Here is a 21,664-nt window from a genome sequence, read left to right as displayed (position 1 = left end):
CAGTCACCCACAAAAACTTATACAACAGCAACTCGACACAGATAAGGACTGAATGAATGAGACTCTCCAGATAGAAATAAATTGAATAAATGTTGAAGGTAATGAAAAATTAATTGCATATCCTGCCCTGAAGAACATTTTGAATATCATCTGCTTTTCAGGCTTGTGAATAAATAGCATAATTCTGCATCTTTAATTGAAATATGTATTCAGCTCGGCTGTTTTCCTCCCAACAGCTCAGTGGAGTTACTCTTTTAGTGATCATTACAATTATTTTGTGGTACTGAGATCTTGCTAAGAGGCCTGAGCCATCCTCTGAGACTATAGAAACCTGGAACTAAAATATATGCCCAGCCCAAGAGCTGAAATTCAATAATAAATTTTATAGTAAATAAAACCCTTTTGTATGAAAATATCAGCCTAAGGGAGTGAGGAACCCACAACAAACTGAAATTCTTTAGAAACCATAAATATGATTCCCTCAGTCCTCCTTGCAAATCTCAGCCAACTGAGTCATGAGTGAAGAAATAATAATTTTAGTGGGATTCCTACATGTCCCCTACACAGGTCTCATCCCAAGGGGGAGCAGTACATGGAGCAGGGCGGTGTTCAGGCAGGCTAATGTTTGCCTCAGCTTTAATCCCCTTGCATACAAAATCCTGAACTTGAATGCATGGAAAATTGCTGTTGATAATCTTATTTTGAGGGAAAAAATTATGTACATCAGCCAGCATCTGGCAAGGTACAGGCCTTCAGCTTCTGACTTAGAAAAACTCTTATCTGCATTTGCACTTTGCTGGCTGGTAAAGTTTCTGGAATTACATTTTTTCCTTTAAAATTCTGAAGACACAATAGCAGCCTGAATTCCCCTTTCCTGTGTTATGTATCACTGCACAGTGACAGCAGGGCAGGAGACATTTCATAGGCCATAAAACCAGAATGGGCTTAATCCTCTTCTCACAGTAGATTTACATTTGTGTGACTGTTAGTAAAGTTGGCAGTAAAGATGTTGACAGAGCTGAGGGCTGGCTGGGGCCCAAGGGCACTGATTTTTAAAGGTGGTAACTGGGATTACTAAATCCTGCTTCCAAAGAAGCCTTAGCCCCACTTCCTACCCTTGAGAGCTTTTTTGTTCTCCACTGAATCATGGTCAAAAATGGACTGTAGCCACCCAAGATATGTCAGGGTTGCAGGGGAGGCAGAGGCAAAGCAAACTGCTGCTGCCTGAGCTGCTCAAGGGAGCTTTGCCCTGACCATGGAGGGGTGAGAAGGATGCCTTGTCTAGTATTTCCATGTTCTGATGTGGTTTGTGCAGTTCTCAGGTGTGTCCTAGAACTATCAATACCTGCAGCTATAGAGAAGGTTTTTCTGTTTCCTTTGTGTTGCCGTGAAAAGGATTACGGAGCGGTGAAAAAACAAGAAGACACTCTCTTGCTTGGTGCAGAAAAGAGCAAGAAAGAGCAATTTATTAAAAGAAGGCATTGCCTTAAATAAGGCAGTTCATGCAAAACAAAATACAAACTGATCATTGGTCAGACAAAGAGACACCTCTTCTCCCTGGCTTTCTCAGGGATCTTACAGGTGTTGATCTCTGTTATGATTCTTTCTCTTGTGTTCACAATAAAGAAGGAACCTCTAGCTTGGGAAAAATCCTAGCTGAGGCTGAGAAAGTTTCATGGCCTGAGAAAAATACTTAGAACTTGAGAAAAAGACCTGACATATTTTGCCCAGGCCTTCAGCAGTGTCCACACCTTTGTATTCTTGGAGGTGGCAAGGAAAGGAAAGGCTGTCAAGGGATTAAAACACTGCTCAAAGTGAAACTACTGCAGGTCTTGTCTGAGCCCCAGTGAAAGTGCTTCGGGGTTAGAGGAGGCCAGCAAGAGGAAAATGCCCAAGCCCTTGCTTGCCTTCTGCTGCTCAGTTTTGTTTTACAAGCACCTGAGCTTGCAGCTGTTGTTGGAGGTATTTTACAAATAAGCTGCTTGTCCAGCTGCTGTTATTTCCTCATCCATCCTGCGAGTTTTTGAATCCAGACCTGGCATTTGACCACTACACTGTTTCTCAAGCTTCTGCTATGCTCAGCTGAGTAGTGTTTCTTGGCTAGTTTCTCTCACACAACTTCTAAGAAATACAGCCAAAACTGAGATGCCAAGCTGCTGGGAAGACACAGAGTGTGTGGGAGGCATCAGCCAGTCTTGAAGCATGAGGGCAAAGCTGACAAGACTAGCTTGGTCTTGATTGCAGGCTCATTATAGTGCTCTTATAAACACAAGGGCTGCAGCTGTGAGACTCCAAGGATAGAAGGGGTATTATTTTTTGTTAGACTGAAAAATGTAAATTTAAAAAGTGGATAAACGCTTGGGTTTAAGATAAGGGGATTCTGAATCCAAAACTTTGCCTGAATTTACTGATAAGGTTGGGTCAAGGTTTTATGGGCTCCTAAAGATCTGTAAAACCTTGACCTGATCTTATCAGGAGTCCAACAGACTCCTAAAACACAGCCTGCTAAGCTCACTAAGCCAATCAGGAATGCAAGGTTACAAGTGGGATCCACAAAGGCACTTCAGTACCTGAAGCAGGACTTAGACAGGTCAGAGGTAAATACCCTCAGTAAATACCTGTCACCCAAAAAAACCCCACTAAGATAGAATTGAGAGTTAGGGATGACCACCCTTGAATTTTAGTTTTCAGGGTAAAACCTGAAGTTACATTTCTTTGTGAAACAAATCCTCCTCACCTGTAACTGAGAAACTGATGCACTTTGGGAGGTGGGAAAACAGAGTGGAAAGCTTTATTCACATACAATGCCTGTGTTACAAATGGAGCAAAATGAGCCCTGCAGAGTTCAGATGGCAGGTACCTGTACCCAGAACACCAACCCAGGATGTGCCTCTGTATGAGCAGAATCCAGTGCCTTTGCTCTGAAAAATTTGGGAGTTGACACCAGCACTGTTTACTTGAAGACAGTAAACACCTCCCTAATGCAATCCTGTATAGAAAGATGTAAGTGCATGGTCCTGGCTCCTGGATGCTGCTACAAGGTTCAGGTACTAATCCCTAAGTGTAGAAGTCTTCAGTTCATCCTGTTTTAGCCACAGAAGCCATAATCCACAGGCAAAATCAAGGGAAAAAGAGAACTGAAGGAAAGGTGAGAATTTCTTCTTTGAGAAGTGTAGATTTGCTAATCATGGACCTATTCCAAGAGATTTCCAACAGATTTGCTGCGACTTTGCTGTGTTATTAACCTATTTGTCTCTTTTGGAACTGTGCTCCTTCATCCTAAAATTAGCTGGTGACCTAACAGAGCATTTAGGCATGGTCACCTTTAACCATCAAAGTGTTTCCACTGACTTCAGCAGAAACAGCCGGGTGTTGGAGGCAGCCCCGGCGATCTGCTGGAGCCGTCTTACACGCCAGGGACAGTGTCATACACAGAGCTTAGATTAAAGGGGAGGGGAACAGGGAGCATTTCTAACATGATTACTGTCAGATTTTCTTTTATGCTTTCCAGAGGAAAATAGTATGCAAATGTTGCACGTGCCTGCATGGATTCAACCTTCCTTTCCTCTTTTTGATCTCTCTCATTCTGACAAACAAGCTGGCCATGATTGCTGAAGGGAAACTCTCCCCAAGGTGTTGGACCACGGGCATTTTTTGAGGTGCAGTGGGTTTAGGCAGACCCCTGTTTGTCTGCTTCTGGCTACACTTTCCCACTCCAGCACTCTTCCTCCAGTTGCACCTCAGTGGAGACAAGGTGAATTGTGCCTGGGAATTGAGCCAGGGTAAAAATAACTGAGGAGGGGAGGGTGCTGCTTTTTTAAAGCAGTTTCCTGGTCTGTTTGACAACACAACAGCTCAAAGAACTGCACCAGCACAACAGAGGAAGCATAACCTGACTGGTCCATCAAATCATTGCCACCAAAAATGATGCCTGCAAACCTGCATCTGTATTTCCTTGGTGTTGCTACACCAGCAGGGTGGAAGGTCCTTTGGAAAGTCCAAAGGTGAGTTTCTACTCTCACCCTTTCTTCCCCTTTCCCAATTCCCTCTCCTGCAGGGATGGGGTGAGCAGAGAGCAGCTGGGCACAGAGGCTGATGTTTCTGGCAGAGTGCTGATCCCTTGTTTTCTCGCTTGGTGCCCTGTTCCCAACCCCAGCTTCTGCTGAACATTCCTGTCCTTGTGCAAGATCCTGCTGCCCCTTCCATTGTGCTGACATACCTCTTTGTGTGTCCACACCACAATCAAACCCTGGGAGTAATCCAGATCAAAACAAAGTATTATTTTCTTCAGGGCTAACTTTTATCTGGTTCCCAGCTCCAGCACGCACACTGTGCCAGCACAGCACAGGGGGCTGCACACAGGAAAGAGGAGGGTCACTAAGCCAAAGGTTTGTCCTGGCAGACTGCAGAGCAAACATAACTTGGAGTATCCAAACAAAATTAGTTTACACAGCCATCACAATCATCCAGAGTTAACACTTTATCCAGATTGGAGCTGGGACATGGGGACATTTGATCTCCCTCCAATGCTGGAATCTAGACATGCAAATTCTGTGTTACAGAAGGAATGTCCTACCATGAAGCTCATGCTGTTGATCCCTGTGGGACCTATGGATCAATCTTCCCACTATGATTGGAAAAGACTTCTGAGATCATTGATCCAACTGTTAACACAGCACCAGGACACTCACCACTAAACCATATCCCCAGGTGCCACATCCACAGGCCTTTTGAACACTTCCAGGGATGGAGATTTCACCACTTCCCTGGGCATCCTGTTCCAATGCCTCACAACCCTTTCAGTACAGAGTTTTTTTCCTAGTACCCAATGTAAACTTCCCCTGGTGCAACTCAAAGCTGTTTCCTTTCGTCCTGTTCCTTGTTCCCTGGGAGCAGAGCCTGATCCCCACCTGCATACACACTGCAGTCAGGGAGTTGTAGAGAGTGATAAGGTGTCCCGAGTCTCCTTTTCTCCAGACTAAATACTCCCAGATTCCTCAGCTGTTCCTCATCAGACTTGTGTTCCAGACCCTTCCTCAGCTCTGTTGCCCTCCTCTGGACACGCTCCAGCCCCTCCATGTCTTTCATGCAGTGAGGGGCCAAAACTGAACCCTGGATCTGAGGTGTGGCATCAACAGCACCCAGCACAGGGGGACAATCACTACCTGGATGCCTTGTAGAAGAACATTCAGCTCTGTGACTTTGCCATTCTGGATGGTGTGAAGGTCCTGAGGCAAGAATCACTGCTGAACTGATCCCACCCTCTTTCAGGAGGGAATTTCATGGGAATTGTGAGGGCTCCTCATCCCCACTGCACTTATACTCATCACTGCCTGACAGTGCTTCTCTGTAGGGCTTTTCCCCAGTGCTCTGTGCATCCATCCAGACAGCTCATTTTGGACAGCCACAGACAGCAGGCAAGAGCCCTGCTCACACAGCTTCCAGACCTTCACCTTTCACAAAGCCTGATCCGTGTCAGCCACTTGCTGTCCTTGCTGGCAGCACCCATATACCTGCCAAAGCAGTTACAGTCAGAGCACAGGGCCTTAGCAGCTGGAAGGCTGCATGGAAAAAGAGATGAAAGCTTATTTTCAGAGTGTCATTCTAAGTAATCAACAGCCTGAAGATTTGGATAAAAAGTAGGCACATATGACTTAATTCTACCTTTGTGTCTTGCACCTTTTTTTATGGAATTACTATTTAATTGCTCATGTTAAGCCTGTCCAACAATACCATTTAGTGTTAGCAACACTTAGTGTCATACCTTCAAAGTGCTTTACAAGCGAGTTATGAAATGTGTAATTTGAGTGAAAACAAGCACCTTGGGCTGGGACCTGTGCTGTGTTTGACACAGCCTGGCATGCCTGCAGTGCTGTGTATGCTGGGATGAGGAGCCCTGTGATTCATGGCAGGGTAAAGTCAGTGAGAGGAACATGGAGAGAGAATGTGGAATGGTGTTCTCCAAGGCATAAAGGACCAAGGCTCCATGAGACTACTACTGGTGAATTTCACAGCATGTGCAAGAGCCTCAAGTGATCAAAAGGGGACTTGAAATAACTCAGGTGACGGAGTTTGGTTTCGATATTGCACCTTCTCTCCTTCCTCTAGCACAAGACTGAAAACTGGCAGTCAAAAGTCATAAATCAGTCAGAAATGTTTGTTTCACTTCGAGGATATGCATTACAGTAGCCATAACACAGGAATTAGGAAACCACAGCATAGCCTGAAGGCCTTTGCCTTCAGCTGTGTCCATGGAGCACCAGACAGCTGTGTCACTATACAAACACTAATTAATCCTCAATAAAACAAGTAAAAAAAGTACACAAAGAGCCATCACGGGTTGGTTTGTTGCCAGGATGGCAACAAAGCATGAATTGAACCAGGTGTTTGCCAAGGCAGGGCAGTCAAGTTGTAGCCAGCTTTGATTGTTGCTTCTGCAAGTCCTGTGTCGTCAGGCTCCAGCTGAAATGACACTGAAAAAGGTGCAGGATTCACTTTTGCCTGGAAAAGAACATTTCCTTGCAGAACATCAGGGCTCCAAATATTGCAGAATTTCTTTAGGCAGATCTGCGGGTATAAAGAGAACCTTGAGTAAGCAGGTACATTTGGTTTCGTAGCCTTCAAATACAGGACCTCACTCGCTTCCCTCTTTTAAGGTGGTTGATGTTTTACCAGCACAGATTGAGGAGAAGCCCAGTGTATTGATACTGGCAGGAAGTGGCTTTTGGAAAGTTACATTTCTTTTGAATAGCTGGCTGACCTCTGGATGTGTAAAGCAAAGCTCAATCCCAATATTTGTATCTTCTCACTTTATGAAATCTACAGCCAAAAGATATCCAGTATGAAATGGGACAAATCTAAGGAATTCCTTCCTTTTCCTCTTCCAAAAACTCTCCTCTGAGTTCTAAAATAAGACCCCAAACTTATGTTTACACAACTGACCCGCATCTGCCTTCCAGAGTTCTGGCTGGGCATGGCCAGATGATGCTGTCCCTAAACTTGAGGAAAGTCTGAATCTGGAAGAAAGAGGAAGATGGGTCATACTTGGGGTCTGTGCCTGAGAGGAGCTCAGCTTGGGGAGGCTGTGGAGGCTGTGCAGAAACCGGAGAGGTCCCCAATGATCTAAATATGATCTGGGGGTGCTGCACATCCGCGACTACGTATTTTATTTTTGTCTATCACCTGTAACCCCAAACATTCCCAGAACAGAAAACGGTTCCTACAACACTCAGGCTCATTCAGTTCCAGCACAAGTCCTTACTGCAAAGCACATGGACACAGAGCGCCCGTGGCCCTGCCCGGCTGCTCACGAGGGGCGGGATGAACGGCGCCGGGAGGGAAAACACGGGGAAACCCCGCACGGCAAAGCCCGGGCTGGTGAGGACGGGCAGGAGAGAACCGGGTTTGTCCCCTCCCGTGGCCGGGGTGTCCCGCGGGCGGGGGGCGGCCCGGGGCTGAGGCGGGGCCGGGCCGGGCTGAGGGGCCGCGGCCGCGCCGCCCTCCGGCCCCGGGCGGGGAGCGCCCTCGTTCGCTGGCAGCGGCCGGGGCGGGGAGCGGCCGCTCCGTCCTTCCTCCTCCTCCTCCTCCTCCCTCCCGCCCTCACCACCGCCACCCGCGCCCGCCGCCGATGCCGGGACTGCGCCCGCGGTGAGTCTGTCCCGCCGGGACCCGCCCGCGGGAAGTTGCGGCCCGGCCGTGCCTTTGTGCGGGAGCGGCGGCGCTGCCCGCCCGCTCCGGCCCCGGCCCCGGCCCCTGCCCCGGCCCGCCGGTGCCGCCGCTCCGCTCCGCTGCCCGCGCCCTCCGCCGCGCCGGTACCTGCCGCTCTTTGTTCCCCGCCGCCGCCGCCTTTGTTCCCTCGGTGCCGGCTGCACCTTCGGCACCGCCCGCGCCCCCCGCGGGACAGCGCTGCGCGGGGGGGCGCGGATGGAGAACAGCGCTCCCGGAGCGCGTCCCCCGCTCTGCCAGCGCTGCGAAACCCGGGAAAGGGGGAAAGCTCCGCGGCGGGGCAGCGGCGGGAGTTCGCCGGGCTGCGCGGGGGGAGCTCGGCCGGCGGCGGGAGCGGGCTGGGAGCGGGCTGGGAGCGAGCTCCCGCCCCCGCCGTCCTGCCCTGCCCTCCCGAGCGGGGGCCGCGCTGCCGGAGGAGCTCCGGCCGGAGCCGGCTTGTCCCGGAGCGGGGGAGCGCGCAGGGGGTGCGGGCAGGTGACCGGCGCTTCCCCGGGGACCGTGGGTACCGCTGGGAGCGTCAGTATCTCTTGGGCTGTGTGTTTGGAAATTGATGGTGCAAACTTAGTCAGGCAAAGTTCTCGGGAAAAGGGAGCGACTGCTTTTCTGGGAGGGCCGCGGGAGGCACGGCATCCTCCCTGCGCTGTTCTGGTGCTGCCCGCTCGGGACTCGCGCGCTCTGTGCTCCCGCTGCTCATGGGCTCCTTTCTCTTTCCCGCCTCGCTGCCAGCCTCCCTCCTGCCTTCCCTCCCTCCCTCCCATCTTTCCAAGGCTCCTGGCAGCCGCCTGCTTCCTCTCGGAGCAGTTGTTACGGATCTGTGTTATTCCAGCCCGTGGGATGCCGCATGTGGGGCTCACTGTCTGTAACTGTGCTGACTTAGTGTCAGGTGTTGTGTGTGTTTGTGTGTGTGTGTGTTTGTGGATTTACGGGAAGGCTCCTTGTCCTCCTTTCACTTCCAAAACTAAAACTTGGGCTCAAAACCTGGATTGTTCTTCTTGTCTATTTCTCCTGAGAGCTGCTGAAGGCATTAGGAAATAGAGCAGGTGCACCCTCCTCAAGTTACAGAATCTACAGAAAGAAAACTTTGAGCAAGTTTTAGAGTTTCTGGCAGCCTTTGTCATATCTGTGACTGTGTACTCCTCATGCCTCTGCTTTCCTTTTTCCCTGTGTCCTGCCTGTCCTCTCCCCCTCTCTCTGTTGTTCTGAGTTTTCCTCCGTCTCTGCTCACAGGGTGATCTGCCCTTGCAGGACAGACAGACAGACAAAGACGTAAGTGCCACGTGCAGGTCCTGGCTCGTTATTGTGACTGTTGGCCAAGTGAGCAGAGCTGTAGCTTGGCGGGCAAGTCTGTTTACATCTCTGTGTGAAATGCAATTCCTGCAGAAGGATCATGCGTGGCTGCTGGCGCCTGGTGAGCTGTGTCATGGTCTTCAGCCACTTCTGGGGTGGCTTTATCGCTCTGAGAAGGAGCACGGTGGCAGCTGTTAACTCTGCTCACAATAACAGCATCCGCACACACAGGCACCTCACTGAAATCAGGGCAGCCTGAATAATTGATTTCCGAGGCAGAAGGCAGCATGTCATAGCAAGAGAGGATGGGATGGTGTGGAGTGAGCAGGAGGTGGCAGTGGGGATGAGTTGAAGAGAGAGGGATGGGTGACGCGGGGGTTTAGAGGTGAAACGCCAGCAGTGACCACAATAATGTGTCACCCTGTACTGATATGTGTAGTGGCAATGCTTGTTTGGGTCCCCCTCATGTGCAATGCTGTGCAAACACCTATTCAGAAGTGCATAAATTAATGTTCATTCTTCCCTTCTTCCTAATGAATGGTAATGAACAATAATTACCTTTTTACCTGAGCTTTCTATAGAAGCATGTATTCAAGTTCCTTTATTTAAACAATTCCTTACAAATGCTCTCAGGAAACTCTATTTTAAGTGCTACTGATATCATACAGTGCTAAGATTTTAAGAGGGGCAAAGGAACTGTACTTTGATGCTCCTTGGGGGTTCCTTCCAGCTCAGGATGTTATGTGATTCTGGATATTCTAAGAAAGGAGCTAGTATTTCTCCTATTATATCTGACTAAAGTTCAGTAAAGTAACTGAGGATTTTGTTGGTGTCAGTAGCACTTGACCAGTCCTGTAGTGTGCCAGCTATTTTTTATTTATTTGTCAGGCAAAGATTTTATGCACAGACACAAGGAAGTAATTCAAAGAGCAGCATGCATTGCTGGCTAATGATCTAATAGCTTGAAAATGCTTTATCTCCCTAGCTGCTAATTTTAAATTTTATGGTGAAAGAGAAACTAAGGAAAAAAAAACCAACCAGTTACTGTTTGTTCCTTTGCAGTTTTTATCTGTAGGTTTTACGTTACTCCTCGTGATATGTTTTTGGGAAAGGTTGCTGCATGCTTTGGGGGAAAATTGCATTTTTTCAGGGAAAAATGGGCCACAGTTTAGCCCATTTATTGAGTTCATTATGCACGTTGTAAAACCCCTTTACTAGTAATTATTCCATTAACAGCGAGTTCAGCTCTGCTCAGTTTCCTCAACATCTGAATATAGAAAGGAAGTAAAGAAAAAGTCCCAAAGCGGGTATGAAGAAGCCCAGCTTGGGAGATCAGGTATAAAGAGCCTCATTCATTTTGGTTTATCTGTAGTACAGGGATATGCCCTTACTCCATGAATCATCTCCTGACATCTGTTTGCAGCACTGTTTTCTTAGCAACTGCAGCTCTGTTTTAGATCTGGGCTCTCAATGGCCGGGTTTGTGCCGAAAGATGCGAAGAGACAATCCAAGCTCATCCTAGTGAGGCTGTGCCTTTCAGCCCGTTGAGCCAATTTATTTTCTTCCCTGAGGCACAATAAATACCGGTTTTAAAAGTCTACCAGCTGAGATGCTTTTTCTGTGTCAGTGCAGAGATGCTTATCTGTTGCTTACCGCAACTGAAGTGTTTTCCCAACAGGATCTGGCAGGGTGGGAGAGGATGGCCAAGGGCTGTGGCCTGTTGAAGGGATGAGCTGTGTGTGCACCACGCTTGCTCTACCTTTCCTGCAGGTTTTTTTTTTAGCTGTTGTGGTACTTGTAGATGTGGGAGAGGACGTGGTCTTGAAGGAATGCTCCCAGTGATGGCAAGGACCCACTCCTAGCAACGTGCCTGTTTGAACAAGCAGTTGGATTAGGCAGTGGGATTATACGCAATGTGGAGTGTGGAGCATTGCATGAGTAACACTTTGGGATGGATCCATAAGCTGTGATTAAAGGGAAGGTGACATTTCATACACCTCTCACCTAATCTTTCCTTGCTTGGATTTCATCCCTGGATGGTTTGGGTGGGGGACTCCTGTAACTGAGGCAGAGGTGGCCAATGTAGACACTGGCAGAGCAGGTTGATCTGATTTTGCTATTTTTGCTCTCTGGAGGAGGGATCAAGACCTGACTTGGGTCAGAGGGAATCTTACTTCAGCTGGTGTGGGTGAATTGGTCAGGAATGGTATACCCATCTTAAGGGATAGGCAATGTTCACCCCACTCTTGGTGCCAATCTGCAGTTCCTGTAGGAGGAGCAGGAGTTTATACCTGCAGTAGAACCTATAGCTACTGGACTGTGAATCATAAAATACAGTGTATGTTATCCCATAGAACATGAATTTGACTAAGCCTTACCCTTCCTAGACTAACTTGCATCCTGCAGAGCATGAAGGGTGCCAGTACCAAGTAGTCTCTGAGAAGGATGAATGTATTTTGGCTTGGGATAATGCTGGGAGGGGAGAGACCCCTCATGTTTGGAGAATTTTCTTTGCAAAAGGATTGTAGAGTGGAGATGGGAAGACTAAATACTGTTGCTGAATACTGGCCAGCTTCCTGCCACCTTCATGGGTCACACACAGCTCCTGGTATTGGTGAGAATACAAAGAAAAGAACATCTGTAGATCACCTAAATGACAGTACTCACAGCAGGAGATGGAACAATCTGCTTCTGTGGAGATGCAAGAGGGACCAGGACAGGGACAGAAGAGGGAGTGGGGCTAAAACTTCTGTTTAGCCCAGCTTGTGTGCACAGCAGAGGGACAGAAAGGGAAAGAGCTGGTATAGAATAGACTGTTATCTCCCCACAGGCAGGGAAATGAGATGGAGCTTTGACTCCAGGCATAACTTTGGTCTCGTAGGGAGGCATGTTTGCTTTCTAACCTTCCTGCAGCCAGCTGATAACTCCCTGCACAATGCAGCTGCACAGATTGGCTTGAGAGGTTTTTAAGGAACTGCTGACCCTGGTGCAAGCAATACTTTTGTGACCAGGGATGAGGAAGACGAGAAAAGAATGGCATTAGTTATCTGGGCATTAAGACTTAGGCTGCAAGTTGTATCAAAGGAAATGACAAGCAAGATGGAAAACAAAGCACTTGTAATAACTTTCGTGGAAGTGTAGGGAGGAGGCAGAAATGTGGGGTTTGCGGGAAAAAGTTCTGCTTTCTGAATCTTCTGGCCTGTTGGTTTCCAGGAGAAAAACCAGGAGTTAGTGAATGGTGGAGCAAAAGGGTTAAGAAGAGAGGGGAAGGAATACACTGGACACCCTTTGGTCTGTGACACACAGTTTGTGTACATCCATCCATGAAGTGGTTTTAGAGACACTAGAGAAATGGTTCTGTTCAATTTCCATTAGAGACCTCTGTGTTGTATGGGTTTATGTTGTTAATAGCCACCTAAGTGATGCAGGGAAAGCAGTGAAAGCTGACTGACATGAAGCATGTCCAGCTTCTTGGAGGCCCTTGAATTGTGAGCAATGTGCAGTTCCACTTGCAGGAATATTTGGTGAAATATTCAAATTTAATAACTGAATGAAATTCTCCTAGCAAAGCCAACCCAAGGGTCGTGTATCGTTAGTTACAAGGTGTTTTTGAGGGAGGGAAGCACAGAGCACTTGGAGGGTGTTCTCACTTCGGCACAACCCGATGGGGTGCTGCTTTGTTTCCTTCCTTTCCCCCATATTAAATATATGCCAGTTCATCTTGCCAAACTGTATAACATAGCTATTTGCACCAGAGACAGTTCTCCAGACTCCTTTCATAGTCACTGGAGAGGAGCACACGCTTTTGAGCCATGATTCATCTACGCTTGAGTTGGGCATCTAAAAATACATTGGACAAACTGCCCTAAAAGTGCCTGTTCCTCTCCATTGTTTCTGCTGAGCTCAAACAATGAGCACTTACAGAGGTACTGCTGCTGTGGCTGCTCAGTGTCAGGAGAGCTGAATCTCGGCCAAAGTGCCTCACGTCCCAGGAGAGCGTCTAGGAGGGTCTGAGTGTCCTCATTTCCACCAGACTCGGTGCTGGTTGTGCAGTGTAAGGCATTTGGCTGTACCTGAGCCTGGGGAGCAGACAGCAGCATCCAGTTTGAATCCAGCCTGGTCAGTCCCTGGACTCGGACAAGCCTCGGGCTGGACAATCTGCTGTAAATAAGAGGCCGCAGGGGATTTGCAGAGTGGCGCTTTCAAGGTCGCACATCAGGTTGGTGGCAGAGGTGGCAGCAGTGAGGACACTGTGGGCTCCCAGGCTGTGCTCCTTCCCTGCCCCAGCTCTGGCAGCTGCCTTGCAGTCTGCTGCACTCCTGGGGTCAGGCTGGCACTGCTGTCACTGGTGAACAGCACCCTGTAGGTACTCACTTCATGTAGCTGGAAACCTTGTGCAAAATTACATAGCTCACCCTCCTTCCCCTGTCCTTTCCTCTCACAAAAACCCATAGTTCAGGCACAATGCTGTGGTACTGTGCACCCACCAGGCTGCTGTGGGTGACTGTGTGTGTGCTCTGTCACAAGCACCTAAAGCTTGGCTGTAAATGTGCAACACTTCAGTCTTGTGGCCCAGGACAGCAGGTGTGGCTATTCCCTGGTGGTTGGGTGATGTGTGGAAATTCTTTAAACACACACATCCACAGCATGCAATAGATATATCTAAATGCAAACCTCAGGGAGCCATGCCCTGGTCACCTCTGAGATGTTGCTGCCACCATTGTTATTTAGCAGTCTGGAAAATAAATCATCAGCTCTTGTAGCAAAAGCTTATCTGTGCTGGTAAACCAGGTAGGCTAAGGATAAAATTCCTCCTGTGTGGAGAACTAGTTCACAGTAGAAAGACTTCTTTTGCTAAATGAGCTAAATGCCGAGGGAGAGACTTTGCTGAAGAAATTTGCTTGTGTGGCAGAGATATGAAGCACAGGCAGGTACTGAGTGTTAAATGGGTCGTGTGCATGTCTGATTCTAGACGAATACCAGACTATTCTATATTTCTTGATACATGAGAAAGGATATAACAGCCGTGAAATAGAAAGAACATGTTGTCTGAGCCAGAATTTGATTCCTGAAGTTCTTCTTAGGGGGTCTGTGGGTGAGCTCCAGGAGGTGAAACAGATTGCAATTTGACCCCAGAGAGAACAACTGGGGAGAGAAGGGAAAGAGCAAATTTTTAAATAAGAGCTGGGAGAAAAGCCAGCCACCAAAAATAAACTTTGAAGATCAATTCCAGGTATTTCCTGGCATTGTCATCCTGCTTCTTCAACTGCTCAGACTGTAACAAGTGGTTTCACAGTTAGCAGTATGACAGGTTTAGGATTGTTTGGTGGGTTTGTTTTTTTTTTTAAAAAAGAAAGAGAGTGTATGGTAAACTGTTTGCAGTGTTGTTTCTTATGCAAAACTGGGTGGAATGTTGGTGACGAAATACCCCTGGGATGGAGAAAGCAGAGCTTGTTATTGTAAGAGGGAATCAAGAGCAGAACTGGTTTCGTTTTGAAGAAGTGAAAAGTCTGGATTTTCTTCCTAATTACATGTCCAGGTCTCAGGAGTTCCTAAGGGAGTGGAAGTGGTATCTGTGCAATTTAGGGTGAACAGTGTTTCTCCAGAACAATTGTGCTTTCCTGGTGCTGTAGGTAACCTGGGAATGGCTTTACAGATAATGCTGGGGAGTGAAGGCATCACCTTTGCAAAGCTCAGAGGTGACTCTGAACGTGTTTCTTCTCGCAAAAATTCTGCAAGAAGCCAGTTCAGGAGTTCACTGTACTGAAAGGCAGTGTATGGATTGTGAGGAAATTGAAGCATATCCTGTTCCAAGGGCTTGTGTTGGTGATCACACGCCATCTCCCTGCTGGGGTTTCATTCTGGATGAGAGGTGTGTCCCTAAAAGCTGTGCAGAGACAGCCTCGGTGGGCTGGAGTTGGCTCAGGCTGGGGTTGGCTCATGTCTTACCTCACCTGCTTGGCCCTGGCTGTGCTGCCTGGCCCGGGACAGGATGGTGCAGCAGCTCTGCTTACACAACACAGCCTCTGGTGCTTGACTGGACTTGTCTGCAAGTAGCTTTTGTGTCAGTAATGCTGGTGCCTTTCAGCGAGGGGGATGCACGGGGCTCACGGGCATCTGTCCTGGTTTGTCTGCGCTGTAGGAAATCCTGATTCTCAAAGAAAGCAGCCTGGAAAGCAGACTTGGATGGGAAGACTGTTGTCACCCTGAGTGTGCAGGAGTGGAATGCATGATATAAGTAAGGAATTCTTTAATCTGGGCTTTTTCTAATTTGGAGTACTTGGCTTTGCAGTTGCACCTATATTTTATTTTTTTATTTTGTATAGCTGAAACAGTTTATTCTAGCAGTTTACTGTGCAACACCAAGTTCTTTCTCTGTGAGCCCTCTGGCTGTTCGGTCTTCTCTGGCATCAGCCCTGGCAAGAATAACAGTGTTCAGCCAGGTTTTCACCACATGCAAAAAGTTACTCTACAAGTTTGAAACAATGCTATAAATTAGAGATTTAGGCTTGTGGGGTTTTTTCTTTCACCTAAAGCAACTAATTCTTTAAAAGCAAAGACAAATATACTTGATTTGTCTTAAGGGATAAAGGAAAGTGTTTTTCTTAGTGGAGAAGGTCCTGCACTGTCAGTATGGGATACGCCACCGTTGAGGGGCCCCTTTTGTATGTGCAGAACCAGCACAGGCATATGAGTGTGCAGGCTGTGCTTGTAGAAAGGCTGCTCTGCCCACAGACCTTGAAGTACGTGGGACAGAAGGCATAAAACAAACAAACAAGACCCTGAACTAGTGCTTTGAAGGGAATTTTCTGCTGGAAGAATTATAGGGACATGAAGAACTCGTTGTTTGGAGAGGCAGCCCCTCCAAGTCAGAGGAGAGGTGTGCTGGGGAGGCATAGTAGCCTTGATTGGACATGCTTGAGAGAGAAGCTGATGAATTCACAGCTGCCAGGCTAGGACCTATCATTTAAATTGTAATTTGCCCTTCAAATTTGGCAAGCTCCGTTTGCCATTTGCTTGACAAATCTCTCTTTTGTGTTTTCCTTCTGCCCGCGTAAAACAGTGAGCACTGAGAGAGAGCTACTTGCAGTAGATTCCTTTTCTTTGCTATATTTAGTGGTCACAACAACTTTGTGATCCTTGCAGGAATACTGCCAAGGCAGATAGGTTTAGCTTGAGACATGCCCTTTCTCTTTTGGCTCCCAAATCCACGGTGCAGCTCACTTTCCTCCCCTTTCCCAGCACTGTCAATGGCTCTGTCTGCCAGGTCTGTTGAGCAAACATTGCTCTGCTGCTTCCAGGGATTCTGCTCAGTCAGAACAAGTCCCTGCTTTAGTGGAAACTCCTGCGTTCAGATTGCCACTATTCTCTAGTGGCTTTCTCTTTTCCTAACTTCCTGAAAGAGCAGATTACTGCTCTTCATGAAGGTCTTTCTGAACAGTGTTATGATTTAATTTAAAAACTCCAGGCCTATTATTGTTTGGGAGAGCTTTGTTCAACAGAATAATGTGTTTCCTTTATTTGGGGAAAAAGGGAATTTGGAAGGCAAGGGGAAGGAAACTTTTGTATTCCTTCAAAGGCAGAATATTACTAGGAGCCTGTTTTTCATTAATACCATGCCATTAATGCCAGGCAGGTGTAGTTGTTATATATTGCTATTTTAAATACTTTTACCATGTAAAGTGTGCGTGTGAGTCTGTATTAAAATGCAGTCCAAGGGAGGGAAAGAAATGCTATCACAAGAACAACTTGTCTCAATGCTTCTCGCTTGGTTGGCGTGGGCAGTGTGGTCCGGTTTGTTCCGATCAGCCACGGGAGCGGGAACTCTCTCTGCTTGCAGGCTGTTCCTGTCCCTTGGCTGCTGCTGGACAGTGTGACAGTGTGACCCGGGGCCAGGCAGCCGAGGAGGGGCTGTGGTGGACACAGCACACAGCCCTGCTCAGCCAAAGGTCAGAGGTCTGTCTGTCTGTCTGCACCCTGTGGCGCCGGCACTGCTGCCCACGCTGTGCCCTTTCCCTTCCACACAGGCCAGGCACAGCGTGGCTACTGCAGGCACAGTGTGGCTACAGCCTGAGCCTGAGCCCAGCTAGCCAGGGCAGGTGGCCAGGTAGGGCTGTGTGTCGTGGGAAAAGGGAGAAAGGCTCGTAGGAGTGCAGTGACAGTGATTGTTTTGCTGCCTGCTTTCCTAGTTAACCCAGCACGTAGGAGGAGGTTGTGCTCGTGTGCAATTCCCAGGTGCAGCGTGGGTCTGGAGCCAGCCCGTGTTTCCCTTGTTGTTTTTGTGATAACTCCTCCCTGCAGCCCGGTTATCTGTGGGAAGTGGCCTTGGGGCTGCTCTGGCAGTGGGGGAGTGTGAGAGCAACCCCTGCTCTGGAAAAGCTCTTTCATTCCGGCCTCACAGCAGCAGATGACATGGCTTTTGGGCATAACTGGAGGCTTCTGGGCATTGCACAGGTGGTTTTGGGCTGAGCTGTGCTTTGTGTGTTGGAGATGGGTTTGTCACCCAAGCCCTGGATGTTGGTGGAGACACAAAGTCACCATGGCGTTTTTGGCTTCCTGCCCAGCACTGGACCCTGGGGTGATGGAGGTGTAATCAGCCTCCTGAGCCTTCAGGCATTTAACAATCCCCTTTTTTTACCCTTAACAGCTGTGATTTTAAGTCCTGAGCAGTTCTTGTGTTTATTAACAATATGGAAAATCTTGGAAACTGGTGGAAAACTGAATTGTTTCTGCAATTTTATTCAATGTGCTTTGGCACTGCCTTCCCACTTGGGAACAGATAAATGTGAGATAGGCTCTTATTCTGAGGGCAAGTAATTGCATCGTGCACCTCCATGGGTCAACCTTTGTGACTGTGTGAACAAGGCTTAGCTCTGTTAATAAAAGCATTTCTCTGTGTGTGTTAACATCAGCATGGAGTTAGTGCAGTTTTCAAACTGTGTAATTGTACCAGGATGACTGATATATTACCACCCCCCCAGAAAGAGAAAAGGTCAAGAAAGACACTTAGCTAACAGTGTTTTAAAATTGATTAACACAATGAGAAGATCCATTGTGCTTCTGTAACAGGAAGTGTTAGTGGTGTGTAAATCAAAGACAAACCAGCAACATTTGCTGGCCTTAAAAATGGTGTGGCTTTTGTATACTCATATGCTTCTCCTGGCTGGTTTTCAAAAACTATAAATAGATCACTGGGAAGTCCCTGGATAACAAAAATGTACTGCTGCTGCTTTTCATAAATAAACTTATAGGAACTGCCTTGGTCTTGTAGCTCTTTTTCTTTGGAAGAGTCCTTACTTGTTGTTCCAGAGCATCAGGTGACATTGAGACAAGATCATTCCTGTGGCAGTGGGGTGCACTTCATGTCCAGCTAAGAACCTCCTGAAGATCATCTGTTCTCTGGCTTGGTGTCTTGCAGATCTATCTAATGCTCTCTTGGCTTGGTTCTGCCTGAGCAGAGTTGTTCATTCTTTTCCAGGCTTTTCTCTTTTCAATTCCTTCATCTCCAGCTACTGATAGCATAGGAGTACCCAAATCCAGGCTTATTTCAACTTCATCCCAGGCAGTGCAGTCTCAAATGCTACATGCACTAATACCACTTATTAAAAGACTGGCTCATACCCACCTGACTGCTGTTGGGTATTAAGTAGGATCAGGAGGCTGTAGCCTCTTTTCTGTATCACCTTCAAAGGGATGGAAACCTAATGGAAGCACTTTTCTTCCTCCAGGGAAGCACAGAGAATATGTTATTATTGCATAGTGGATGATAACAAATAGTATTTTTTCTGCCAGATATAGGGAAGTTGTCGGTTCCTCAAGAGGGGAAGTCAAGGTAGATCTGTCAATGATGCTGGCCTGATTTTTGCCTCCTGAGGATCTGGCTTTGAAGGGAGGAGGGGATCAGCATGTTTTCTGTGTGATCACATTCCAGCTGGGAGCGTGATACAATCTGAGATGGCCCAGAAGAGCGATGTTGGCAAGTGCTTTAAAAGTGGAAGGGATGAACTTCAGTTTGGAGTAGGATTTGTTTTTTTAAAAGTGTTTAAATGCAAAGATGATAGAAAATGCATCCTTTAAACAGACTTTTCTCCCTACCACTGAGTGAAAACATGGTGAAGCCATTGTAAGTGAAGTCTTGAGGAGAAAGCAGGACCAACAGACTGAAGTGCTGTATGAATTACTCAGGCTTTAGAGGTGTGAGTACAGAAGTGATGGAAAAAGAAAATATTACAAAAGAGTGAAAACCAAACCAACTTGGTGTGGAGTTTCCTGTGGTAGTTATTTAGGTCATGGGGTCATGATTTGGATGCCAGCAATTTGCCTTTAGGGAGGCCATCAAACTTACAGAAAAGGTGGCTCAATAGCACTTTGCAAGGCTCAGGACTCGCACCTCCAATTGTTGCTGCTCCTTTCTGAATCTAAAATAAACAGAGATCTTTGTTAACAGCCAAAAAGGAAAGGATCTTCAGTTGGTCAGCACTGTGGAGCTCCACTTCCTTTGGATTGGTTCACCAAAGATAAAAATCTGCCGTTTCTGTTCATGATGTTGGCTTGGCTCAGTGCATGAGTAATAATAATCTGTTGCTAGGAACAGACTTCAGTTTACATGGAGAGGCCTCTATGGAGGGCAGGTCTTTGAGTCCCTGAGTGGGTCATAAATAATCAGTGGCACTTCAAAGGAGGAAAAGTAAAAACAAGCGGTTGGAGATGCCATGGAAAGATGTCTGCAGTTCCTATTGCAACACCAGTGGAAAGCATGTAGCCAACATAATTGGGAAAGTATGGGGCATGGATCTCCAAAGGCAAAACCAATGAAGCAGGGATTTACTAACAGGGGTTATAATTTTCAGCTACCTCTAGCTGGGCCTGTTTGCAAGGTGTCTGCTGCTTTCAGCTTTAAGGAATGCAAAACTGAGCTAATTTCATGGCTTATGATTTTTCAATATTGGCTCCTGGGGAGGGCCTTGAGGGTACATCTGTGCAGGGACATGCACAAGTTATCTGTGAACTTGGGGCTAAAAGGGCTCTTAGCTGGGACAGTGTGGAAATCACAGCAACTAATTTGCCTTGCTTCCCAAATACTGTGCATACCTGCTTTGTAGAGGTAGCTTTAAATTAATTGATGGAATCCTGTTTTAGCTGTAGTTTTTTGGAGGCATTGGTTTTTGAAGGTGGCAGTGGTTTAACCCTAAGGAGTGTGCTGTGTAACTTCTGGGTTTTCCATGTGATGGAATCTTACCATCTGCAGTACTTGGAACAGCTGAAAGCCAAGGTTTGCAAACCACCATGATCTGAACTAATGTTAAGGCTGTGAAATCCTTTCTAATGAATCCTCTAAATCCATCTGAAACTTTTTTCACCCTTTCTTCTGAGACAAGAATGTCCTTATAAAGACCCTGCTTAAGAAGAGCATCTCTTAGGTCTCATTAGGACTTAAGCCTCACTGGAGACAAGGTATTTAAACCAGCGTTGTCTGTTCTTATGATAATGGAATGCAAAGCCTGGATATGATTATTTTCAGGTTAGTTCCTTGAGATTTGCAATGTGCTTCTTGCTCTTAGGTTTCTTTCTTTTCAGTGTGCCTGTGTGTGTATGTTAATGCCCAGGATTTTCTACAATCTGCTGGCTAATGTCAGCTGAGTTTGGTAGAAGAAGGGAAATTACAGTAGAATGGATGTGATACAGCTGTGCTGATAAAATTCCCACCAGTGTTTTTAGGTGCCCATTGTGGAAATTGCTGGAGAGGTATGGGAAGAAAGGTTTGAGTGTTAGGTTTGTTAGTGTTGTGTGTCATCACAGGAAAAGCTTTTGTTGGTGATTTAACCATTTGAGGTGCAGATTGAGCCCAGGTGGCCAAGAATTAGCCCCTTTGGAGAGCACCATGGAAAGCTTTCTTCTCCAGGAGGACATTGCAAATGGCACCTTTCTTGTAAGACTTTTAGCCTGTGTTGTAAAATAGATGGGCCTGCACAACAGCTCTGGTGTAATTCACATAAATTAATCCACAGGACATTAATCCATTGGAGGTAAGATCCAAGTGTTCCTGGCACTGCCTCTGACACTTCACAGGCTATCCCAAGGTGTAAAGAGTTAATGCTTTCCTACATTAATTCTAGACTCTCCAGAGAGAGGGAAACACAAGGTCATTCCCCTCACCTTTGTTTTTATCTCCACTGACAAAGTGTGGTTTGAAAGCATTTGATTTATTTTCAGCACTGTGGGTATTTATTTATTAGTTGTCCAGCATTTCTTGGAGGAGAAGGGATTGGTTTAGCTCTGCAGTTCATTGAGTTGTTATGAAACAAAATAACTGACTTAAATATGAAGTAAAAAAGATGATCCTTCCTCCTGCCAATGAAAACCATTGCTGGTTGGTGGTTTTAGACTCTTCAGAGCTTGATTGTTTTAGACTCTTAAGAGGCTGTAATGATATAGTTACAGTTGATAATGCTGTATTTGAATGAAATTTGGGGCAGGGAGGAGGACAAAGCGGGCATATTGTCCCTGTGTAATCCCTTCTTAGATGATTTGTACCTTGTACCTTTTAAAGAAGACTAATCCTTGCAGGTGTGTCCTCCAAGACTGTGTTTGTGTCTCCCCTTCAAAGCAGCTGTGGAGTCTTCTGTTGAGGCAGGGCAAAATGCATCTGCTG

General features: G+C 47.0%; 1 protein-coding gene and 1 long non-coding RNA gene across 4 annotated transcripts in view; one reads left to right on the top strand and one right to left on the bottom strand.

The window, feature by feature from the left end:
* Nucleotides 1-6,340: 6,340 nt before the first annotated feature.
* Nucleotides 6,341-8,099, bottom strand: LOC130253419 (uncharacterized). The gene is made up of 2 exons (XR_008840558.1): nucleotides 7,816-8,099; nucleotides 6,341-6,567 (listed from the first exon to the last, which is right to left on the bottom strand). It is a non-coding gene; the product is annotated as an uncharacterized LOC130253419 (long non-coding RNA).
* SYNE2 (spectrin repeat containing nuclear envelope protein 2) overlaps nucleotides 6,975-21,664 on the top strand; it is a 171,932-nt gene continuing 157,242 nt past the window's right edge. For 2 of the 3 annotated variants that reach the window (XM_056491991.1, XM_056491989.1), the window contains exon 1: nucleotides 7,491-7,647. The gene's annotated coding sequence lies outside the window, so the exon portion shown is untranslated. Of the gene's footprint in view, nucleotides 7,378-7,490; nucleotides 7,648-21,664 lie in introns of those variants that run through there. The other variant, XM_056491990.1, reaches the window with a different exon arrangement.

Source organism: Oenanthe melanoleuca, chromosome 5 (genome assembly GCF_029582105.1).
Source record: "Oenanthe melanoleuca isolate GR-GAL-2019-014 chromosome 5, OMel1.0, whole genome shotgun sequence".
NCBI lineage: Eukaryota > Metazoa > Chordata > Aves > Passeriformes > Muscicapidae > Oenanthe > Oenanthe melanoleuca.
This window is presented reverse-complemented; position numbering and strand designations above follow the sequence as displayed.